Genomic DNA, 7100 nt, shown 5'->3' on the forward strand with positions numbered 1-7100 from the left:
GGGTGCTCCAAGAAACATGGTCAGGATATACCTTTCATAAAAGTACAGTTTTTTGGGAAGTGAATCCAGGGACTAGAGGGAAAACTTTCAGTATAAGAGGAGACCTAATCAAAGGGTGTGTTGCTGAGTTGGCTATCCCCATGGGCAAATCACATAAAATACCCTTGAGGACTGTTGACTAGAGACACAAAATAAGGAGCAATCTGACTCCATAGGCTGACGTCAATGGCAGAGGATATCAACATCGATGTCATCTTCTCAAGAGTCCTCTTATGAAGAAAAGAATGCACTGGACAAAAAGCGGGAAAATCACACTATAGAGCTGAGATGTCAGGAATTCCAGTGGAGTTAGTTGACTCAATAATAGGTAAAGCCAAGACTTGCCTCAAGGGAATGTGATGGGGTATGAAGATATCGAGTAGAATGCCCAATAAACACCAACAGTTATTCGTTATGAGTATCATGCCCACTCAGTCTTATTTATCACCCCAAAAGGCGCAGGAGGGTCTTTTGCCCTGCTTGTTTATCACAGCGGTTCCCCTCAAAAGCATTGCGAAAATGTTTGACAGAAAACCCATTACAAACTTAAAAACTTCTAGGGATATTGTAGACCCAAGCTGTAGCCATAAAACAGGGAAAAGCTGAGAGAAAGCACGGAGAAGGCCTTGGGGACACCTGCCTTACTGTGGCAGTTCCAAAACAGCAATGGACCAGGACACAGGATACATACAAGTGTTAACAACATCACATTTAGCATTTGGGGAGGCAAATGTGCAATTATGACACATCATGTTTCTTTTATTAATTTGAATAGAAGGAGAATGTTTCTTTGTAGAATTAATATTAATTGCTATGTACCTTTCAAGTGGCTAATACATGAAGAGGAACCTGCGCGCCTCAGACCCACTTAAGATCTGCATTTTAGCAATGATTCCCCTTCTCAGCCTCAGACTCCAGACTCGCTTTCTTCTGCCGTGCCTTGACAATTGGAAGCCTCCAGTTACATGATTAATTTCAGCCCATTAGGATCACTGAGACATCAGCCAGCAGCTTCCTAGCCCTCCTCAAGTTGCATGACAGTATGCTTTCATTCCTTAATATGTTTTATATATTTAATGAAGGTTAAACACTAATGTTTCTGTAAATTCTTCCCCTGGCATATAGGTATAGGTGTACGTACATTATAGATATAATCACAGTTAACAATATTGCATATGGCACTCCTTGAAGGGCTCAAAGAGCTACTTTGCAGAAGAGAACTCAAACAGATGTTTGAAATGATAATGGACTTCAGTGGCTAACAACCAGTTCCCTAATGGTCCATCTCACTTCTCCTCAGGTACCATTTACTGGGGTGGTTGTGGCAAACACCTTACAAGGGAAAGGCAGAAACCCTGAAGCTGCCAACTTAGTCATCAACATTGGCATGAACTGATTTATCACTCAACCATTGGTGTTTTTAAAAGTGTTAGTTCTGTTTTTAGCCTCAGTCTGAACAATCTTTGTATATTAAATATCTCTGGATAAATACAGTATTTCATTCTAAAACTTCAAACATCTTCAAAGAACATCTAGTTCTTCTAGTTTGAGATTCCATGTAAGTGTTTGCCTTGTGCTGACACTTTAATACTTTAAGGTCTTAATTATTCCCTAAACTAACTCAAGAGTAGCTGTGATGTATCAGGAACTACATGGTTCATAAGGATTCAGAAGTGGAAGCTAGGAGAGTCTGCAGCCTTCAAGGAAGTTCCAGTTTGATCTTGTGCCATAACAGATCATAAGGAATGATGAAAGTTGGAGTGGATGGCTGTGGGGACTCGGAAACGTCTACATCAGTGTTCAGTTGGTAATGGAAAGCTTAGTACAGATGATTTCAGGATGGAGTTGTGGAGAGAGAGCTGAATGAGAAGAGAGAGGAGTTTCTCATGTCTACCTGTCCTCTGCCTTATGTGGCAGGTGGATAAAGTGAGTAGTCAGTGATGTGCAAAGGTGAAGTCATGAGACAAAGAGAATTGTGTGCCATCATGAGGCTTGGTGCAGATAGAAGACTCCAGGTGCTTGTCTTCACACTTTTTTTTTTTTGGTTCACTTTGCAGCTTTTGTGACTTTTCTCCCATGCAATCCACAGGCAAGTGGATTGATAATCTGCAGCATGCTAGTTATGTTGTAAGCATTGTAACACAAGGGTAGCTGCTGAGGGAATCGGTCTGAGTGATCATGACTACTCTTGTGTATTGTGGAGATGCACACATGTGACACTACAGTATGCACAGACACACAGACACCAAGACACACAGATAGACAGAGACAAAGAGAGACACAGAGTGAGTCTCAGTGAAAGAAAATTATAACTATCACTGATGTGAGAGTGCAGATAGTAGAGGACAGTGGTTTTTAACCTATTTGATTGCAACCATTTTGGTGATCACATATGAGATATCCTGCATATCAGATATTTACATTATGATTTGTAACAGTAACAAAGTTATAGTTATGAAGTAGCAATGAAATAATTTTATGGACGGAGGTCACCACAGCATTTGAAACTGTACTAAATAGTCACAGCATTAGAAAAATTGAGAACCATTAGTATAAAGAAAACACAGTGCTATGAGTTCTACATCAAGCTGAGGGAGAATTTTTTATGGAGAAGGCTTTGCTACGATAAGACATATAAGATGAAGTGATATGCTAAGCTTGTACATTCTAGCAATCAGGAAAGCAATAAAGGTTATAGGTGTGGGTGTGGGTGATGTAGGGTTCTGATTCTTTTACATAGGACTATGAGCCACTGAATTGCAGCTTTTAAAATCATTCTGTATCAAGGTAGTCATCTTTGCGATAGACATGATGTTTATCAAGCAGCCTGCTGCAAGATGTTGTGTTGTTCTGATAATATATCATATAGCAGGAGAAACAAAATGCAATCTTGTGGATGCACCCTTTTGCTTCCTGTGATGTCACTGTTGGAATTTCACTTTGGATTCAAAGTGACTAAGAGCAAGGGTGAAATTCCAAGAAGAGGAGATTTTAGGCTAACACTTTTCATTCATCATTATACCTTGTTAGTTATGCATTGGACATTTGCACCATGGATTGCCCAGCATTTTACTAGAAGGTATGGAATTCTGACCAAGGATGAGCTTTCTTTCTATTCTGTTTATATCTAAACACTAGAGTTCAGCCTGATTCCATCAAATCAAATGTATATTGTTTTACTTAACACTTTAATTTTATGTTAGGCAAAATTTGATTGGCTTTTAAAATCACGTGTGTGTGTGTGTGTGTGTGTGTGTGTGTGTGTGTGTGTGTGTATCACAAAACAGACAGTAGAAAGTTGGCATGGTAGACCATGGAAGATCATTGTAGACCATGGTAGACCATGGTAGACACTACTGGTTATTTTAAATAGAAAAATAAAAAGTCTTAATGTTCTGATAAAATACAGAAGGCAGGGGTAAATAATGCTTGTTTAAAAGTTATTGGAGGACTTCTGATTTCAGGAGGTATATTCTGTACTTATCTGGTTACAGTACAGGGTTTGTTATTTATCCTAGGGATATAACACAAGTGGGCAGGCTCAGTTGACAGCAGGCTGCTTTACATATTGAGAGTCATCTCACTGATTCTTTTTCCTTTTATCATGTGTTTTTTTAAAACGTTTACTTTGTTTTTAATTATGTGTATCTCTGTGTGTGTGTGGTTGATTACACACACATGAGTGAGATGTGCCCTCCGAGGTCTGAAAAGGTCATTGGATCCTCTAGAGCTGGAGGCAGGGGCATTTGTGAATCACCTGACATGGGTGCTTGGAACCAAACTTGGGTCCTCTTCAAGAGCAGTATATACTCATAACTGTTTAAGCCATCCCTCTAGACTAATTTTTGAGAATTCTACACATATTTTCAATATGTTTGTTTTTTCCTAGAGTTATACTTTTGCAGTCTTTTTTCCTAAGGTATCTCCCATTCAAAAATTAAAAAAAAAAAACTGTCTTTTTTTCCCCCAACTTCATTCAGAGTTTATGACATAACAGTGAGACACTGAGAATTAAAACAAAACCAACAACAAAGTTTCTTATCAGCCATTCATTTTCAAGCCCCCACGTGGGACGTGGTAGGGGAGTATCTGTAGGAATACAATTTATTGTCTGCTCCTCCCCTGAGAAGTAGCTCTGTGTCTGTCCAGTCCACACTCAGAACTTTGTCTTCATGAGCAGCCAGATCGTAGAGAGGAGCCTTACAACTTCTTGTATCCCATAGCTTCACAATGTTATCTAAAGAGCCTGAGATCAGCTGCTGTTCATGGGTAGGAGACCACTTCACTGACGTTACCCAGCCTGTATGTGAGGTGAGGGACAGCGACACCAAAGAACCATCTTTAGTTCGGGGATCCCACAGTCTAATGTGCCTGTCTGTTCTTCCAGATGCCAAACGTTTACAAAGAGGGGAATAGGAAATTCAATTAAACACCTTATTTCCTGTCAGAGTCGACTTAAGACTGCCAGACTCATCATCCCACACTCTGATCGTGTGATCCCAAGATGCACTGCAGATTTCGTCAGCATCCGACCAAAGTACTGAGGAAATTGCTTCTGTGTGGCCAGAGAGTGTCACCAAGAAGGTTCTTGTTAGTCCCAACTGTTCTGTTTTTTTTGCTTCTTTCTTGGTCGATTTGTGGGTTCTTCTATTTCATCTTCTTCATCTGTAGGGACTGCAGACCAGATCTTTAGCATCTTATCCCAGGAACCACTGCAAAACTTGGCTCCTGAGCTATCGACAGCTATGGAGTCCACACTCCCAGCATGCCCTCGGCAGCAGTGCAGAGCTTTCACTTTGTTCCTCTCTGCGTTCCACTCCCATAAGAGAACGGTCTGGTCCATGGAGGCCGTCAGCAGTCAGGACAAGCTGTCTTTTTTCACCCAAGCCACATTCTTTACAGCATCTGTATGTCCCACAATGGTCATTATTGACTTTCCTTCCAAGGACCAGATCCGAGAAGTCTTATCATAAGAACCAGACAGGATCCATTCTTCTGCCCCTCTGACTGAGCCGATCCAGTCATCATGGAACATGCACTGCTCTGGCTGGGGTGCCGTGTATTTTTCCACATATTCCAGTTCCACAGCCTTTTCGGATGAAATGTCCTCCAGTTCCACGTGTTTGACCAAGATCATTCGAAGAAACTGGCCCTTGATAAGGAAATCAAACTCGACATGTTTGTGGAGTTCATTTTTGGTCTCCAGCAATTTATCGATAATGTTACTAAGTTCAGCAACTTCCGAGGTGGCAGGGATTGAGAAAGGAACACCATCCACTGCGTATTTCTTGTTCTCGGTGTAGAAGCGTGCCTGGAGTTGTGCCATGGCGGAAAGTGCACACAAGGCTTCTCCACAAAAATGTATGTGTCGATAATCAAGTAGCTCTAAGGTAGACTGTGCCACAAGCGCAGCAGAAGCTAGGCTTCAGTTATCTTCCTGGGGTTTCCTGTCTTTTTTAAAAAAACAAGTTGAGATGCGCCACTTCAGATTTTCAAGTCCTCTTGATTTTCACATCCCTATTTTTTGGGGAGGGGTTGTTGATGTGAAAGGCTGTGTTGCTCCTCCTTCTCTTTGGGGGATTTTGATGGTGACCTAGCATGGCTTCACTCTGTTTGATAAAGTCTTGCAATTTTATTTTCTATAAGAGTTCTGTCTCCATCAACTCCAACAGCCTCAAGGTGAGTAAATCTTGCATTTCTTGCAAGTAAGCAGTGCACATTATTCCCTTTTCTCTAAGTTTCCTACAGTAACCCTTCTTCTATTACTTCTCTTGACCCAATTTGAATGAGTTTTATTTCTGAGCACACCTCCCTTCACAGTGAGTTCAGTAGTCACTGTGTTGGCTGCTCATTCAGAAGCTAGTTTAATATTCTCATTCAGGAGACTATTGAATTGTATTGTAGGTTGAGGAAACAGACACCTAACAAGCAGAGATTTTATTTTTGCCCTAGCTGTCTAATATGCTCATGGTATACACAATCAAACACTTAATAACTATGTTGTGGTAGTTTTTCTAATTGGGAGATGAATGTTAATATAATGTTATAGCAACCTGGCCTTTATGGTAACTTGAGATCCAAAGAAAAATCATCTCCATTGACTTTATTTTCATGGATGAGTATGGTTAATTATTTATTTCAGATCTGCAAGTGTCAACCCAAGAGTAACTAGAAATCTAGTAAATATTTCACTATCCTGAATTTAGCCTCCCTTCCACTGTTTTACTGCAAGAATGTTGACAGATGCAGATGCTTTATCAGCCATCTGACAAAACTTTTTGCCTTGCCAACTTTACTTTGATTTGTTCCAGGTTACTGGTGAGGAGTCCTGGGTTCTGACAGTCAATGCCCTTCACTCTGTCCAAGGCAAGTGAGAAAGCCTTCCCAGCCATACATCTGTCTTTGAATTCCAATTCCATATTAAGTTCCTTCAGATTAAGTCACTGTAACATCCTTAGTATTTTTCTGGTCACATGGAATTTTTAAAAGTGGTTACAACTTTAGGATAATGTCTGTTCCTCCAGTTTTTTTTTAATTATTTGTTTTGTTTGTTTGTTTGGTTTCAGTTTTGAGGAGTTTTTTTTTTTTTTGTTGTTGTTGTTGTTGTTGTGTTGTTGTTGTTGGGTTTGTGTGATATGTTTGTGTTTCCAGTTTGAGGCTTCACTAAAGGTATTGTATAGCTGGGTCAGTAAAGGCAGAGAAAGAAATGATTTCACTTTGTATACAGTTTCTTCAGGTGCTGCTTTTTCTTTCTGGTGCTTGCTCCCTCTATGAAAGCAGAATGGAGTATTGGTCACAGCATCAGCAACACCACTGTCTTCTATGTGGAAGCCAAAGGTTATTTTTTCTTTTTCTTCCAATGGAAAACCGTCCTCCTCCTCCTCCTCCTCCTCTTTTTCTTCCTCTTTCTCCTCCTCTTCTTTTTGATGTTCAAATGTTTAACTAGTACTTGTTTTGGTCCTGAGCATGCTGGATTGACTTTTACTGAAAGACAGACTTACTTTGAGTAAAAGGATTTTATTTTATTTTTACTTTAAGGGCTATTTCTATCTTATTTGCAT

At 40.2% G+C, this 7100-nt stretch overlaps 1 pseudogene across 1 annotated transcript; it reads right to left on the reverse strand.

The window, feature by feature from the left end:
* Positions 1–4094: 4094 nt before the first annotated feature.
* LOC308422682 (ribosome biogenesis protein WDR12-like) lies at positions 4095–5365 on the reverse strand (annotated as a pseudogene). Its single transcript has one exon. The product of its transcript is annotated as a ribosome biogenesis protein WDR12-like (transcript).
* Positions 5366–7100: the final 1735 nt, after the last annotated feature.

This window comes from Micromys minutus (assembly GCF_963924665.1).
Source record: "Micromys minutus genome assembly, chromosome: 7".
In the NCBI taxonomy this organism is placed as follows: Eukaryota; Metazoa; Chordata; class Mammalia; order Rodentia; family Muridae; genus Micromys; species Micromys minutus.